Source organism: Nuphar pumila, chromosome 6 (assembly GCF_984573655.1).
Source record: "Nuphar pumila chromosome 6, dmNupPumi1.hap1.1, whole genome shotgun sequence".
Lineage (NCBI taxonomy): Eukaryota > Viridiplantae > Streptophyta > Magnoliopsida > Nymphaeales > Nymphaeaceae > Nuphar > Nuphar pumila.
In genome coordinates, this window is record NC_143254.1 from 110,545,519 (window position 1) to 110,565,229 (window position 19,711).

Here is a 19,711-nt window from a genome sequence, read left to right on the forward strand (position 1 = left end):
TTACTAAAGACAATATTTGGTCATGTCGATATGATGCCATATTTAGCTTAAAAACACCAATTTAAAATTTTGAGGTGGGTCAGACCTAGGGCTGCAAACGGATTGGATAAAGGCCGGATCCTGCCTTATTGAACCCAACCTGAATTTTGTGCATTTAATCTGAATTCGTATCCAAATCCAGAAAAGATCCAATGATCAAAAAATGAATCTGGATGTATGCGATGAAACTGGATTCAGTAAAAACATATTCAAAACACATTTCTTACATGTAAAATATAATTAAATTGGATTTTGATCCAAATCCGAATTTGATCCCATCTAAAATATTAATCTAAATTCAATCCAAATGTACATTTCAGATCTTTTTTTAAGGATTCGAATCTAAAATAATATGTTCAAGTCACATCAGATATTTGACCATATCAAATGTATTTACAACAAATCATCCATGTAGTCATATTGGGTAGGTGCAATTTTCAGCTTTATAAGACCGTCATGCTGACATGACCAAATATTATTCTTTTTATTTATTAATCATAAGATGATTCCACATATATATATATATATATATATATAAACATGATTTTTTTTACTTCAATATTTATGAAAATTTTAGTTCCAAGATTAACAAAACGACCATGTGTCAAAATCAAGTGATTTAAGCAGATAGAACATATAAGTACGGTCAGATTTGAGAAAGACGAAAAACCCTTAAGAAGCTTGGTGGGCAAGTGGTAGGTATACATCGAAGTAAACAGCTACCTAGAGGTGGGCGTTGAGCCGGCTTAGGCCTGAAAAGAAAATTTGACCTTATATATATACAAGTAATGCTACGGTGCTCTCCGGGAGTACCTACTCCCATATATTAGAAATCATGGTTATAGGTTGCATCTTCTCAATTAAACTTCATGGATGGGCTTTGCATCATGAATTTTGATACATTGTAAGCCGTTGATTTTTAAAGGTCATAAAAGCATATATATATATATATATATATGCTATAATCACGTAATCCAAAACTTATTTTCTACTAAATAAGGCTTATAGATCATATTTATAGGGTCTGATCAACTACAAAAGTTTAAAAAATTTGACAATCTAAAGCTTTTATTAGGTGACAGTAGGTACCCACTATATATATATATATATATAAGAAATGCAATGGTTCTGCCCACTTTCTCATATTGCCCCCCTCAAAATCACATTTTTTTTTGTATTTTTTCTCATATCTAACACCATAGATGTGTTCTATAGGTTTTGTTTAGTGGGAACTAGCTTTTGGATAACAGGAATCTAACTTGTACATCGGTTTTTCGGTGATCCAAAATCAATGGCTACGAAGGTACTAGTTTTTTTTTGCTCATAAAAATATTTTTTTCTTAAAAAAAACATGACTCAAGAGTCAATTATCACTAAATCGAGCATGCTAAATACATCCAACGGTTCAGTTAAAAAACTACAAAACTATGGGGGCTAATATATTCAGTTTTCTCTCTCCTTCTCTGCATATATATATATATATGTGTGTGTGTGTGTGTGTGTGTGTGAACTTTTATGTATATATAAATATATATAATATATTATTATGTATTGAATATACATATATATTATATGTATATATATTCAGCCCAACCTGGCTTGTTTAGGCCCAGAGGCCAGTTTTCCCAATGGTTCGGCCCATCAATTGATGGGCTGGGCTTTGATAGGGCCGGCTTCTTCCCACCCCTACAGCTGCCCCCTCACTACATATATAAAATCTGACCCTGCAAATGCATTCAGCATAATCAATTTGCTAAAAAATATACTTTGATCGTGTTTTTTTTTTATGAGAAAATGTGAATTTTCAGCTTGATTATTAATTAAAATTATATAATGTTGATTTTTTAATCTTATAAAAACATACGCACGTGTTAGAATTGAACAATCCAATAGTCCGTTCTCATAAAATCAGGCATGTAGAAGACAAATATGTGGTTAAATTTAAGAAAAACATGAAGAAGAAAAAAAAAAAAACTTTAGAAGCCCAGTATGTTGACGGTAGGCACAAATACGAGTAGGCACTCCCCTGTAATTCCTATCAAATCAAGAGTTGATTTGGACTCCGTTTATGAAAGAGAAATAATTAAAGAATCTATAGCGTTTAGGCATATGTAAGACGTTATCACAAGTCATGGTGTTGGGTATTTTATGGGGATGGAATTGTGTGCAATATCACATTCATTGGGATCTATGTGGAAGCTTTGGATTGAAGGTTGGTCTTCCCTTATTCTTCTTGGGGAAGTATATGACAGTGTTAGTAAGGAATTGATCATGGGTGGGGGGCAGTCCCAACTATTTGTCTATAACGCGTAACATTGTTGAGCCTAGTATTCTGGATTTGATCTCTTCTGGGGTTAGGCAGACCCCACCAGTTACACAAGGTACCATTAGGTTTTGAACTCGCAAAATCCCAACACAAGGTGACGTGCACTAATAGCTCGTACCAAACAAGCGGAGCCCCAGTTGGTAGTTTATTCAACACAACACAAGGTACCATTCGGAATCTACCAGCTCCCTGGCACAGATTGGTGTGGTATAAACATGCTTTTTGGACAGTGTCCTTGGCCTGTGAAAACATACTTCCCACATCAGAATCAATGTTGTCAGTATAGGTATCTGCTCTGTATCGATTCAGATGAATTGGTCTATACCGATACTCAAATGAATCGTTTTGAATTGGCCAAAAAATAAATAAATAAATAAATAATATTATGTGTCAATCAGAACATGACACGTGTTAAAGTCATTAAAATGATATTAAAATAATTTAAGCATTTTTTTTACATTTTTTTTAAAAAATGGCCAATTCAAAGGTGAAGTGTATCGATTTTCTACCGATAAGACCCAATACAGGCCGATATGCATCGATACTGACAACATTGCATCAGATAGATTACAACGGTGTGGTATTCAGTTGGCAAGTCAAATGTACTCTCTCATAGTTAATTCAGCAATTAAGTTGGTGGTTTAATAGACCCGTTGTTCAGAGGGAATGCTCAAGGAAACGTTGGAAGCTAGCATTTCAAATTATTATCTGGAAGTTATGGATTATTTTTTTTTAACATAGCTGTCCATGATGAATGGAAGCCTGTGTTTCATTCAAAGCTTAAGGAAACATGGAGATCTTGCTATGAGAATTATAGAGAGTTGAAATGGGGTTCTGGATTGTTGGATAATCTTTGGGTTTGTTCCTTCAGTTGGAGGGTTTGATTTAGGATATGTTCGGACGCTAGTAGCTGGAATCAGTAGGGATGGCAGTGGACCGGGGCGGGGGCAGGGGACAAGGGACAAGGTCTCCACCCCCACCCTGTTTCATAATCCAAACCTTCATCCCTGCCTCCATCCCCGCAGGGGGATGGATTTTAACCTCCATCCCCGTTTCATGTCATCCATCTCCGGTCCAAACGGGGGGAGAGGCGAGGCAGGGCTTGTTTCCCCTTAGTCTATAGTCATCCCTTAAAGGATTGGGGACGGGGCAGGGTGGGGCTAGGCAGGGATTGGGAGGGGGGCGGGGGGGGGGGGGGAAAAGTGTAAGTTCATCCCCACCTCCATCTCTGCACGGGGATAGATTTTAACTTTCATCCCCGCCTCTATCCCCGTTTCATGCCCTTCATCCCCGGTCCAAATGAGGCAAGGCAGGGCGGAGCCCCGTTGTCCCCCGGTCTACTGCCATCCCTAGGAATGAGGGTTAATGCAATTGGCAAAAACGTGGACAAGCTATTGGTGGTGGTGGATGCTTGGAAACTGGTAGTGAGGTTGGGTGTTTATGCATTTGAGATGGGAATTGAGGTTCTTTCTTTTTTTTACTTACACTCAGGGTAATCACATGAGATTCACTTCTTAATAAACTTTAGAAAGTAAATATCATTTGAATATTAACTAAAAAGAACCAAAGATGAAATTTTTTGCATAGAACCTTAAAAGCAAACCTTATAAAAAATGAGTTGACATAAAACTCAAAGATTTAAAAAGTGAATCTCATCAATGTGCTCATGAGGTGACATGAGATTTAAAATATCATGAGAATATGAAAGTGAATCTCTTTTTAATAGTATTTTTACATCTCAAAAACACAACCAAATGTACCCTAACGGTCTAGTTTACCCAGACCCGACTGGGACCAAACCCTATAGGGTCCGGGTATGGTGACAAAAAAGAAGACCCGATTATGACCCGGGTACGGACCTAAAGGTACGATTAATTAATACATGAACCCAAGTATATTTTGTGAAATTTTATACCAGACTCTGGCTCGACCCGAGTTTCGATTAAGACCCACAATTTTTTAAATGTAAAAATGATAAAAAAATATTATTTTACAGGGTCTGGTTCATGTATTGGGTTAGGGTATGATTTCTCTTATAGTAGATCCGATTAAACCCAACCCGTTGACACTCCTACCCGATAGTGTGTTAGGGAATGGAATATCGGCGTTGGGTTGCAGAATTGTCGATGCACTCTGATGTTTGGGAGAAAGGTTTTAGCAAAATGTGGATCATGGGGATGGTTTTGGCATCCAATGCATAAAAATCGACACCCACCTATGGAGGTGGGTTTTGCCGATTCCACGGACGGACGGACGCTCTGCCCAACACCCTGCCCGATGCACAGGTCTTCTTGGCTGCCCCTCTCTGCAACAGCCTCTTTATTCTTTTCTCAGCCGCCCTTCTTTACCACAGCGTCTTTCTTCTTCCCTCCATTGAAGCTTGCAGAGAGATACGAAGGCAAGTTTTACTTTTTACTTTTTATCTTTTTGTTTTAGATTTTTATTGACTTTATTTGCATTTTTTATCTAATTTTCTCTATATTTGTTTCTTTTTTAGCTTTCCACCATTATATTTACTCGGATTGTTGGGGGTTTATGGATATTGGTGGCCGGTGGTTTCGTTTTATCAGATTGTTTGGTACTCTTGTTTTAACTGTGATTTCTAGCTATAAAGTTGGATGAAAATTTTCCTGTAGTTCGTTTCCTTCTTAGATCAGTATGGTTTTTTGATCTTTGTGTGCAGTGATTTTTTTTTTTATGAATTTTTGGCTTAAATTTCTACTGTTATTTGTATGTGATTATGTGTTGATTCAGTGATGTTCTTTAGGGTTTTGAATCGATGCAGCACAATTGCTTTTCTGCAAAATTTGGACCTTTTTCTTTGAGTTTGATTGGAAGGGAAATGTTTGTGCTGTGTAGGTGAAATGAGGAAAGAAACAATCCAAAATCACGTATGACCCTTGGACTCCAAATAACCATAATTATTTGGTAGCCAATACCAATTCCTTGCATTGACAAAAACCATCTGAAAACCATGGAGAGTTCTCAAACAACTCATAAAGTTGGCAATACCATAAAATTTCAAAACCATGTTTTAGCAATGCATCAAAACCGCTTCTCCCATCCCATTGTTAGGTTCCCAAACACAGCCTAAAGAATATGAAATTCAGGATTTGGCAGCTGCCACTTTTTCAAATGCATAATCTGCATCCGACTGCCAGTTTCCAAACAGAAACTTACAGCTTGTATCCATCCGAAGGGATACAAGTACTTGTGTGGCTTTTGTTTGTCGTAAGACGTGGGCCAACTGGTGTATGTTGGTGTGAGTCAGTTCGGTTAAGCCAGTCAATTGGTTCTTGACCTGATTCTAAAATATGGTCCTATGATCATATCGAATCTGTCCATCTCGAGCAATAATAATTCTTCGATCCATTGGTTGAGAGCAGCTTGTAAAGGCAGGCGGCGGTTGGATAATAGTTTTTCTCTGCAGTTATGGTATGAAAGGATCTTTTGTTTGTGTTGTCCTCTCCATGTATATATCTATTCTCTATTCTCCTTCGTTAGCATGGATGGACAAGTTCTAGACAGGGGCAGAGCTAGGATTCTAAACTAATTCATGACATTAAAAAAATCAAATATCTAATCCTACAAGCTTCAAAAATTATGTATTTATGCTAACTGATAAAAAAAAACCTAATATTCTAACCAAAATCAAATTAAGCAATATTCATGGATTCATGCCTAATGATAATTAAGAAAAACAAAAAAAAACCTAAAACCACAACTAAACATTTATGACATTATAAAAAAACCAAATCAAAAATCTAAATCCTACAAACATTATAGATTATGTATTTATGTTAATTAATAAAAAATCATAATATTATAACCAAAATCAAATCGCACAATATTCATAAATTCATGCCTAATAGTAATATAAAACACAAAAAATGATTGTAGTGCATGATAAAAATGACGTGTTTCTCGAAAATGTCCTACTATTTTCGAAATCTACCTGATGTCCAAGTACATAATTTTTTTTGCTTAAAAGGACATTTTACCCTTTGTACAAGCAAATTTCCTCCGTATATGCAAATTTTCTTTCATATATGCAAATAAACGAATTTTCTTCCAAATATGTGAATTTTCTCCTAAAATATGCAAATTTCCCTCAAATATGTGAATTTTTTTTCAAATATGCAAACTTCTCAAATATGCAAATTTTCTTATAAATATGTGAATTTTCTCTCTAGTTTTGCACGATATATCGCTATGCTTTTCAAATATTGTAAGCTCTCACTAAAAACTGTATTCACACGATGTTTTCACTTAATCTTGAATTTCACATAAACTATGTTGGTACAATCTCTGGGTACTCACTAAAACATAGATTCACACATTTTTTTGTGTACCTCATGAAATCCGCTTAACTTCCACATGAAATAAAAATAACTTGTGTGATCCGCATGAAACTTCATGTTCGAGACTTGCAAGATCTACATGAAAATAACATGTTCATACAATAATTCATTCAATTCATTCAAAAATGAACTTGCTCATATATATATATATATATATAATAAATACAATCATATATCTATTTCATTCATTAAAAAATGAACCTACTCGTACAAAAATTGACTCTTTGTATAATTGAAAGATGTGCATCCTAAATTGAGAAGCACTCTACTTGGGTTCATTTCATTAATTGATGAAATAGGAAAAAACTCAACATCAGGGGTTTCAATCATTGAGTTCTTAATGTCAGTCGGATTATTGTTTTTGTCTGCAGACCTTCTCTTTTCTCGAGCAAAATGATTAAGGTGAAATTGTCTCATCTGCAATCTGACTCTTAAACCTGTGAATCCTGTAATCTAACTTTGATCATGCACTTGCTCCTCTAAGGGGCTATCTTCCACCTCCTCAGTATCCTCATATACACTCTCCACAACTGGGGTCTTCTCCTTCAGCTAAGGATCATCAACATCATTCACCATCTCAGCATCTCCACCTCTTATCTTCTCTAAAATCCTTTTCACATTATTGTTTCAGCTGTTAACGATATGCAAACTGAAGTATCTCACCCCCGATAATGTCTCGAACCCTCAAAAAGTCCTTGATGAAGTGCTACCAAAAATACTCACTAAAAAATAGTCGTTGAAAATAGTCACAAGAAAAAGGCTAGAAAAAATTGCTAAGAGAAACACGGTGGGGTGAAAGGGGTTGGGGACCACAAACAAAACCCTAAAATGTGAACGGTCACTTTTTAAATATCAAAGTATCGTATTTAATGCTAGTACATACATTCATAAAAAATGGGGAGGTTCACATTTACGTCTTCAAAAAAATTGTTAATCTCATGTGCAATATGCTAATGTTCGAATAGTCTATAAATGAGGCACAATATCTATATATACAAATGTGTGAATATCCACATAGATTTGTGGATCTCTTCAAGGAATGTTTTCTTAAAAGAGATTCACAAGTTATATTCGCAAAGTTTGTATTATAATATGCGAAATTCTTCACATATTTGCGGATCTTCACATTTGAATCATATATAAAGTCATTTTTGTTCATTTTGTTTCTTTTTCTTGTTTGTTTCTAAAAAGAACCCTAACCCTTTTCCCTCTAAAACCCACAATATTTTTCTCTCTCCTTATGGCGATTCTCGAAAAAAAAATTTGGTTGCATTCTGATGAGGTTATGGTATCCTTCACATCAACTTCCTAGGTTAGGTCGAAAGTGTGTGTGTGTGTGTGTGTGTGTATTGTTTTATTTTATTTCAAACTTTTTTCTTTGTTTGTCGATATGAGCAATAGCTCTATGCATATTTGTGTTTGACCGTTACTCTTGATGCTTTTTTTGTATGTTTTTTTATGTTTTATTTAATATTTGCCACCAGATTTATCATGTAGGTTTTTTCATATATATATATATATATTTGTTTATGCTGTAGCATATTTATGTTTTTTTATTGTCTAATATATTATCTTTTATGTGTATCTTAGACCTTTTGTGATAATGATGCCTACACAAAAATGTGGCAGCAAAAATAAAAAAAAGTTTATGATAACCAACCACTAGGAAAGAGTTAGACTCTAGAGCTACCCGAATATGATTTCTATATAAATACTTTGTTGACCAGTGATGTAAGTGTTAGGTTTGCATATTTGTTTGTTTGTTACGTTTGTATATACTCATTTGAATCTAACATGAATGTATCACATATGACGATTATGTAACATTTGTATTGATTCATAGAAAGACTTATCTAGAATCACAATCAGAATATGACAATAGGAAATGAATAAACAAAGACCATTTACCTTACCTTGTATTTCTAGGTGAGTCTTCAAAGTGATAGTCCTCTCATTTTTTCTACCAATTCAGATAAACTAATTACTTAACATTATTCATAGTAAATGATTGAATGATCTTATACGAAAAAAAGGACTTTCTTGGAAAACCAAAACGTGTCATATAATTTTCAAGAATGTGACAAGGTATCTCTTGAACAACATTGCATTTTATTTATGTTTACATATAGATAAATTACTTGTCTTGAACTCAAAATATTATGCAGATCTTAAAATCTAGTACGAACTCATTACTCATTACTTAGGCAAAAACATGAGTCGATTTCATGAAGGTACATGTTTATATTTATTCTTTGCTAATAATCTTTTTTTCAGGCTGATGCAACAAACTAAAGGAAGTGTATGTTCAATTATTATAAGAAATTGAGGAAAAAGAATGAAAAAGAGGCAGCCCAAAAGAATACAGTCGAGGAGACAACAAAGCAAAAGAAACAACAAAAAACATCTCTCATAAAAAAAGCGAAGTCTACTACCTTAAAAGGTCCAAAGGCCAAATAAAAGGATCTAGAGGAAGAGACATCAAAGGACCTTGATGAAGAAGTTGACATGAAGCAAATATGAGATTTTCTAAGTCATTGATAACATTGTAATAAGATGTTTTCAATATGTAATTTGTAAATGAAATTAATATAATTCCAGAGTCCTATTTTTAATGATTGAATAAATGAATATATATATATATGTTCACTTTGAATCAATGAAATAAATGTATATAAGGGCAGGTTCATTTTTAATAAATGGATATATGTATGAGCAGATTCATTTTGAATGAATACATAAATATAAATACGTGTTAAAGTTGCGAACCTCACCATAATTGGACAACATTCACACATTAGAATAAAATGATTGTATAAGCAAGTTCATTTTATAGAAGAAGAAAATTAATATATGTATGAGCAAATTCATTTTTGAATGAATGAATGATTGTATGAACATGTTCATTTTTGAATGAATGGAATGAATGATAATATATGTATGTCAAGGTTCAATTGGATGTGCGGACCTCATGTCATTCACAACCAAGTACAACCTTCACAAATACATTACAAACTTTACAAATATAATGTGTGAGTCTCCTTTAAGTAAATATTTCTTGAGGAAGGTTCATAAATGAACTACAACATTGGCAAAATATCAGTTGTGAATATCTTTGACTTTTGCACTCTTTACGAACTTTGTGAATATAACCTATGAATCTCCTTTAAGTAAATATTTCTCGAGGAAAGTTCACAAATATCTAGTGACATTCACAAAATATGAGTTGTGAATGTCCTTGACTTTTACACTTTGATAAGTCCTCTGCAAACACAATACAACCTTTGCAAATACAATACAAACTTCACGAATATAACTCGTGAATCTACTTTAAATAAATATTCTTAGAGAAAGGTTCATAAATGTCTTTCGACATTCGCAAAATATCAATTGTGAATGTCCCCAACTTTTATACTCTGATAAGTCCACGAATGTCATTCCGATCTTCGCAAATACAGTACAAACTTCATGGATATATCCTACGAATCTCCTTTAAGTAAATATTGCTCATACAATCATTTATTAATTAAAAAATAAATATACTTATATATATTCATTTCATTCATTAAAAAATAAACATGTTCATACAATCATTCATTCATTTGAAAATCATTCATTCATTTGAAACTGAACATGCTCATACATTTATTCAAATCTTCAAGCCCAGGTGCTTTGAATGCACAACCCACATCAATTGATGATGTTTGTTACGTCTTTCAAGGTGATGGTCATCTCAAAATCAAAAATCTTAAACGTGTTGATTGTTGGGTTTTATAACTACACCATGAAATCTACAAGACTGTCGAATTTGTCATGATGTGACCTTCAAAAAAATTTAAACATGTATTTGATTCAGTCAGTCCTTCGCTTCCTCCGATAGTATTAAGAACCAAGATTGTGTTAAACACTAGTAGAATCGATGCATAAGGAGTGTTGGATCCTCTGTCTCTTGATCATGTAAATCTTACAATCAGTTTAAAATTCACAATGTAATAAAATACAAACTAGTCTATATATGACAATTTAACAAATGATAATTTAATGAATGATTGCACACACACACACAAAACACACACAATATATATATATATATATATATATATACACACACAAAATGACTGCAATGTACAACAAATATGACGCATTTCACGCAATGTCCCGAAAAAATTTGCTATTCTTTCCATGTCCAAAATCGCAAATGCTCAACTTCACAGTGATCTTTTTAACCCTTGCATGTGCGAAACTGGATAAACTTTTTGTTAATCTCAAATTTCAGAACATCGCACATATGTCATGAAGTTCGCACATAAGTGTGAATCTCATGTTACTCTCAAACTTTGGAACATCGTACATACTTGACAAAGTTCGCACATACGTCACAAAGTTCACATAACATTATGTGTGAAGTTCGTGAGTATAAAAACTAAAACACCGCACCCAGGGCTTTTTCCACATAAATTTAGGGTTCTTTATGGTCTCCAACCAGTGGTCCCCAATCTGCTTCTCAGCGGTGACTTTTTTGACAATACTTTTAGCAACTATTCCAATGAAACTCCATTCTCGAGCATCTCAGAATCATCGAAAACATTTTTTTTTATAAGCACATATTTAACGGTTGAACCAATTATTTAAAATATAATTTTTCTCATTTGTTTCTATGATTCATATGCTTCTATTCCATCTAGTTTTGTCGTTTATATGTTGCAGATCTTGTATAATAAACATGGTATGTTGGGCACGATGTTTGCTTTTTTTTTTGTTTCCTTAACGATTTAATGTTTTTCTTAGATATGATCACGTAAATAACCCCATGTTGTGGATGTTTATATATATATATATATAGTGTATATAAATGTCCTTTTCTCACATGCGAGCTTTTGAAGATAAATGATATGTTGTGTGGTTAGTGTAGGCACTTAACGATGACCTCTGAAAGGGTTAAAATATGTTACTGTAGCGGTTGGAGATCTATACTGGTCTTCAAAAATAATAGCTATAAAAAATGTATAGCTTTGTTGTCTCGTAAAACCAAATATGTGAAAGTCAGTTAACCTTCGGTATAGGGGAGATCCCAAATTAGATTATCAACATTTATGGATAGAAGTATTGGTTGATGATGACGTAAAATCCATGTTATTTAGTGGCGACACTTATTTGTTTACAAAATTAAAGATGGAAAACTTTTGAAAAACGTGCATCTTCTACATGCAAGCAATAAAAAATGAACAATTGATGTTGTGCATGATCAAAAGATCACTACAGAGGATGGGAAACCACGTTGGCAAACCTATGCTAGTGATAAAGCTAGGTACAAGTTTTAATTTATGCTTGAGATATAGGTGCAATTAGTGTATTTTTGTATATATGGTTAATTTATGACTCTTGAAAATGCAAGAATATTGAATGCATGGATAAGTTGAAAGCGATAACCGAACAATCAATTAGTGGTAGCAGTGGAGAATCAGATGGATGATATCAATGATGATGACTATACCATGTTGATGGGAGAGAACAAAGATAATAAATACATGAGACAAATAATGGTGGGTGAAAGCAATGCACGGATGACATTTGAGAAGTTAAAGCCTTGATATGTTGTAGAAGTTATATGAACATTTTTTGGGCATAAGAACTATTTTATGTTTTTACATAATAAGACATTGAATAGGTTCTCGTTCAATGAATTCTCATACAATGAAGAGCAATTGAAAATCATTGAAGCGAAAACATCTCATATGTATGAGTAATTATATAACAAATCACTTAATGAACGTGAACAATTCCAGTGGCTAACAACAAGCTCAAACGATCAAGAAATTGCTATCGATAAAATGTTTAATGATCTTCAACATTGTTGCAAGTTTTTAAAAAGATCATGTGTTCAGGAATAACTATAAAATAAAATTTCTGAAAAGCTACAATAATAAAGTCATTGCCGTATGCACGAGAAAGAACCTGCAGTTTATAATTGTTTGCCCTTGAAATATTTATTGCACAAACGTAAGCAAAGCAGAGTTATTTTAAGTGAGTATCATAGCAAACATACATGTGGTGGATTATTAGACAACTTTGTAGTAAAAAAAAAGTAGCTTCCAAGTGAATTCAGATGTTACTTACAAATACATGTACGATAACCTGAAGACAACTCTAAGAGAAATTATGAAAGACATCAGTTGCAAGGAAGAAATAGAAGTCACTTGCAAACAAGCATGGCGTAGACAGGAATGGACTAATGGAACATTTTATGGTTCATTTGAAGAGTTCTTCAAAATGATTTTTATTTATTTGAACCATTTAATGAAGGCTAACCTAAGACTGATAGGGTACATTCAAACTGATAAAAAAGATAGATTTCAGTACATGTTCTTATCCTTTCATACAAGCATCGATGGGTTTTTAAAAGAATGCCTTTCAGTTCTTATAATAGATTGCATTTTCTTAAAAGAAAGATACACTGATATATTTTTGTCGGTCGGTGGTATTGATTCTTGTGATGGTTGTTGATAAGGAGTCAAAGAATTCATGTGAGTAATTTTTGAAGCATCAAAATGAAAAACAATGCTTGATGATCAACAACGACATTCACTTATAAGATGCTCAGATGCTCCCACTACCATGATTGCTCCCTGAAATGGCATTAGTATGAAAGCTTGGAATCCACCACAAAGCAACCAATCATTGAGACTAATCAGCCACAAGATGCCAACATATCTTCGCAATGGCTGTAACTGAACTTTCTCGTGTCTCCATTGAGACAAAGACCAACAAACAACTATCAACTACTCTCGCTAATGGAGATTTTGCATGACTTAAATGAGCATGTGGTCCAATTTGATATACACAGATCCAGATGCATTAAAATTATTTTCAGCCGTTCATCACCGTTTCCCTTTCACCAATGCAGCAACACAGTCTGGCAACAGAAACAGCTGAAAGATGAGATACTTGATACCTGAATGAAATAAAGTATTTTTCCATAAATGGCACACAAATATGTATGCTTTAAATTATCACAACTCATATAAAGAGAAAAGCAGCACCTGATTGGTCCCCAACATAGATAACAAATAAATATCTCAGCACCTGAAGCACATTGATTTTGCTTCATTCTAAACCTGGTGAACTTGGTAACCAGACCCTGATGCATAGCCAAGAGCCTAATTCAAAGTAGTAAATCATGAAAATAAAGTCTATGAATTTGACACTACAAATAAATGGGCCAAAAGATATAATCAAAAGCACAAGCACAACCACGACCACAACCACAACCACAACCATGTGATCTATCAACAGAAAAATAGGAAGGAGTGCATCATGTATCATCATGTTACATGGACGAAAAACCAGCAAATGATGTTAATTAACAGCAGCAACAAATCATGCAACAGACATGCAGCTTCAACAGGCTGGTTTTAGCTTTTCTTTATCGGTAAGTCACCTTAAAAATCATAGTATGAATGTTGATCTCCAGAATTCAATCCAGGTAGACTCATGGACTTCCACAGACTTAGCACTTGACTGCTGAGGGATTGTTCTCCTTACATATTTATTCCTGGAGATATTGAAAACCCCAATTAAAATAAGCAGATGACAAGAGCACTAAGGGCATAATTTTAAATTTTACTTCAGTGAGAGAAACATGTCAAGAGTCTAGATAAATTGAAGAAAAATACCATTCTTTTTTCAGAATTGTGTTGTAATGAAAATAACCAGGCACTTGACGGACCAATGTTGTCACCATAGGCACTCTCACTTAGACCAATTGGTTTGCCAGTGATGACATTTCTCCTGGAGGTACTTTGGTTGCACAAATGATGTTGATGGCATCTGCAGCCTATCAACCAGAGCTCAAACTCTCTGCACATAATCAAAATCCATCAACAATGAAAATAAAGCATACAGATATTTTTATTTCGTATGGTTGAGACTGACATGTTTCTGGAATGCAAACGCAACAAAAGAACCAGAGCCACATTTATGTTCAACTGAGAAGAAAGATACAGCCATATGAAGTTTTGCATGATCCAGCTCATTGAATGTCACACCAATTACTGTCAATATTTGGAAAAACCAAAACGCACCAAAATAACACCCCTCCTATAATTTTTACGAATATCGAAGTCACCCAACACACGGACATGCACACATGCACAAGAGGAAACCCTGACCCCATGAGAACACAGTTCCACAATTCAGCTAATATAGGATTAGCATGCCATGAAAAAAGATCCAAAATAAACCACTCATGAATATTTAAGATTGTAACTGAAACAGATACTTTAATGTTGTCCTGATCAATAATTCAAATAACCAAATAAATGCTAGGAATTGGTAAACTTCAAAGCAAGAAGCAAAATAAAAATAAAAATAACAATTGCCTGAATAATCACAATGTAATGTGATAGTAGGTAGGTCTCAAGGCTGTAGAAAATGAAGCACAACATGCTTTCATGTGATGGAAAGGAATAAGCAATCACTAAAATGAAAGCTTATCAACTTGTACAAGAGAGACAAGCTTGCGCTACATGGAAAAATTACTCAACTAGCATAAAGTTGATAGCCAAACTTTTGGCAAGCAGATTAACATAATCCACTCTGAAAACCAAACCCACAAGACAGTATCCCAACAGATGCACCCCAAAAACACCAACATAATATAACTCAACTGAGCCTCAAAATTCAAAACCTATGTCACATGGTATGGCTGCGGATATAGGGATACAACCATTTTCAAGTTCTCAATTCGACTAGTATACAAGGAGCGGCAGCAAAATGAAGTATCCGTGTGACAGCTGGAAAGAAGGACCATATGAGTGAGAACCTACGGAATTTCATTCTAGGCTACTATTTCTGATACAACACAAGGTGTACTTACAATTAAAAAAGGTAATAACCTACAACATAACCTACAACATTAATTGCACAAACTCGCATGAATGCTCCTTGTCAGTTCGTATAAAAGTTCATAGCTACAGAAGTGAGATAAAAAATTGAAATGGAAGCACCACTAATTCTGATTAATCACCAAGAATTCTTCTGAGACTTTGACTAGACAAGGGACACAGGTACCAGAATATTAGTAAGAGAAAAATATCAAAGTAATGAAATCAACTCATTCTATTAATGGTTGTTGAAGTTTGTGGTACCACAAAATAAGCACAATGTATAATACCCCCAATAAAAATTACCGAAAGTCAGGAAAAAGGCACATGCAACAAGTTATTTCTATGAAAGCAAATCAATAAGGATAAAGGTTTCTGCCTTTATAGATCAGGAAACCAATCGGAAAAACTATATATATATATATAGATTGAAATTAATTTGAAGCTGTAAAGTCCAAAAGTAATATGTACCTCTGTGTTGCACAATGTGCAGAATAGAGCATCCTCTTCATTGGTTTGCTGCTGATTAACATCATAATTTTTTCAGCAGTCTTCTTTCACTAGCAACCGATAGAAAAAGCCTCCAATGTAGGAACAATAACCAGATTTCTGCTTCACAGCACTTTGTAACTTAGCTCTGTTGCTTCAGGTTCTCTCAGGGAAAGTTTTTTACCTATTTTTATAAGTTCACATGGTATTGATAAGTATCATCATTAACTCATCAGTAGTTCAAGAGAACAACTGCCCAGGAAAACCAAGATTATTTCTACCAGCTAATCGTTCATCAGGGCTGATCAAGATGCCTGGATCTGCAGGGTCAATAGTTGTGCATCGAACTTACAATATAAAAACCAAGAGTGCCTAAAATATTTTGAAGATGATAAAGAAAACATCATTCTTATGCAAAAATTCTCCATGACAAATAACCATCGAAAATTCAAGTGGGTAGCCAATTAAAACAAGTTCCCTTACCACTGGGGTATAAACGCTCATCGCCACATATTCAAAGACATTCTTGACAAGAAAAGGTGCACAGGAGGCATAAAATGCAACAACTAGCAAGAAGAACATGGTTATATCTACAACCTGTCAACAACAAAATCAGAGAGACGTGAATGACAAACATAAGTAGGAAAAAGAAACATGATGGATGAAGCTCTTAATCTAGATAGGGATAAGATTTAAATCAAGGACCCTTTATTAAGATGTCCATTACTCAACCATTTGGCCATAACAATTTAAATGTCACCACATATCAATTATTAGTTCATGCATTGTTGGAAAATAATTGCCGGGGTTTGAAATCTGAAAACAGAGGATGCAAAAATCATGTGGCCACAAAATAATTCATGCCTACAAGTAACTCGAGCTCATAGGAACCTATTTGAAAACATAGGAGAGCCAATAAAAAAGCAAGAAGAAACAGATTCAAGCTTATGCCCGCATGATGGATGTACTATATTATACAACACGATATGCAAAGTGTGAGTATCTGTGGGAGTGTGCATGTATATCTAACAAGCATGTGTGCGTCCACACACACACATGAAAACACAACATCAAGCGAAAAGGTTTGAGGAAAACCCACACAATGTGGAAAGTGCTAAACACTGGCATGCTGACGATACAACAATCCACCTTCACTTCTATGTTTCTTTATTCCTTCTGAAGTAAAGAGAACCTTCCTCCATACTAAGCAAACCCAGTCCAAACAAGAAAAACCAGAAGTGGAAATAACAAAATAGGCATTAAAAAATTAAAAATGTTGAATAATGAACACAACAAACTGATATATCATGTCCACTTAAGGATTGCACACTGGTCCATCATGTCCTCTCAAGGGTCATTTATTGGTCTCTTGTGTTGTATCCAGTTAATGACCATATTCTACACCAGCCCATTTGTAGGATAAGCCTAAGCAACAAAATCGAGGACATGCAACCCAGATTTAAAAGTTTCTTCGCAATGTCCAATTTATCTAAACAAAGGGAAGATATACCAGGTGTCTAAGCACATTGAACTGCAACCATTTCTGATATTGAAACTTCCGTTTTTGCAACTTCATATAGACAGCACAATAGATTCATCCTTGAGCTCATAAGAGTCTGGGATGAACCCAAAATTAAACCAAATTCAACGTCTGAAATCAGAAAATAGCTACCAGATCCATCAAACTGAAGGGGACAGCAGTATGAATATTGAGATATAAGAAAGAAAATCCAGAAGAAGCAATAAGAGGAAAGGAAGACCTCAGGTTATTCTTCTTTGTCAAGATATGCTGGCTTGGAGTCGAGCATCATCGCCTCGACCGTCAGATCCACCGAGTGCTCAGTCCAATAACTCTTCTGAACCTCTCTTTCGCCTAAACGCAAGAGAAAAACAAAAGAAAGCCAATCAAGCAACTAAACACGCAAATGCACACAATTCATCACACTCAAGACACTATAAAGTAAGCAATCATGCAACTAAACAAGCAAATGCACACAATTCATCGCACAACACTATAAAGCCACGACCATGCAACTAAACAAGAAAATGCACACAATTAGAACCTAGAATCAGAACGAAAACCTAGAATTATGAAAAAAAAGCACACTGCCAATAAAAAAACCTAGAAATAGAATGGAAAGGGCAAAGTGATCAGGAGAAACAGGAACTGAACTGCGGTACGATCAAAACCACCTGTTTCGGCCATTATTAACCCTAACGCCGACGATCGGAAGACGTGAATGATCGGAAAACTTTATGGAAATTCCAGCGAAGAGCTCCGGCCGCCGCTTGAAAAGCAAAGAGTGAGGGCTTCGTTCATTGTCACTCACCCCTCATTCTCTTCTCTGCTTCTTCTTCGTTTGGGTTCGGGTGGTAACAGCCCTTAATGGCGAGGCAGGATCTGGAGAAGGCTCTGGATCTACGGTTAAACGTCCTCCCTCTCTGCTGCATTTCCCTTTCTATACGAAAGAGAGGAGGAAGCCGACGCCCTAGCCCTAACCTCAGAGAGAGAGAGAGAGAGAGAGAGAGAGAGAATGGATGATCAGGTTGAAGGTCTCTCGCCTCTCGCGAGACATGCTTTTTTTTTAGTAATGGTATATAGCGACGGGCAATACTGTCGTTAAAACAGAAAACTTTTTAATGACGAGGAATCCTTGACGAGAACCGGGTCACTTAACGGGCCTGTCTCCCTATCGGATGGCCCCATTTTTATGACAAGGAACCCACCAAGATTGAGCCATAATTGGCCCCACGTAAACCTTGAAAGAGTGGACCTGCCCTACAACGCCACTCCATACCCATTGCTCGGGTTTGAAAAGCAGACCTTTTGCGTGGAAAAGAATATTACTTAATCCGATTTGGAACATGATACCACGTATTTCAGTTTGGATTGGACAAGAACAATCAACTCAAGTCCGCCCCAATTTCGGAAAGATGCTACCTTATATGGATATGGGTTGTCCCAAATTGGATGTTGGCCCCACTCAGCTTACCTTGGAATACTAGGGTAGCTTGTTGTCTTGGCTTCTTGCATCAATTTGTTGATAACAAAACGAATAGAATTTAGTTATTGGTCAACCCAAATTGGATGTTTCCCCCACTTTCAGCTTGACTTGGAATACCAGGGTAGCTTCATGTCTTGGCTTATTGCATCAATTTTTCTATAACAAAAAAAAAAAAGGATTTAGTTATTGGTCCCCAAAAAGTGTTGTCATGTTACTTACACCTTTTCTTCGTCTGCATTTAATCAAGATCACTATCTTGTGGGGTTTTAGGTGTGGAATGCCCCAAGTTTCATCACAATACGTGCTTTTTTTTTTCGCTTTTGACAGAGAAAACTGGGGTTAGGCAGACCCCTACTGGTTATACAACCATACCATTGGGATTCGAACCTGAAACGTCCCAACACAAGGTGACCCCGTTGGTCATCACAATTCACACGACATGCTTGACAAGAAGGGAAATGGTCACACACACATCGCGTGGATTGTCAGTTTCAAAATTGATGGCCTTGGGTACAAATTAGGTATTTAGCTGGACGGTTAGGTGCACTATCATAACCTAGGGATCTTGAGTTCAAATTCCATAGGTTGTCTCTCAACTTATGTCACAATGAC

General features: G+C 35.2%; 1 long non-coding RNA gene across 1 annotated transcript; it reads right to left on the bottom strand.

Moving 5' to 3' along the window:
- Positions 1-16,433: 16,433 nt before the first annotated feature.
- Positions 16,434-18,469, bottom strand: LOC149835695 (uncharacterized). Its single transcript, XR_016432644.1, has 4 exons — positions 18,288-18,469; positions 17,605-17,967; positions 16,578-16,691; positions 16,434-16,466 (listed from the first exon to the last, which is right to left on the bottom strand). It is a non-coding gene; the product is annotated as an uncharacterized LOC149835695 (long non-coding RNA).
- Positions 18,470-19,711: the final 1,242 nt, after the last annotated feature.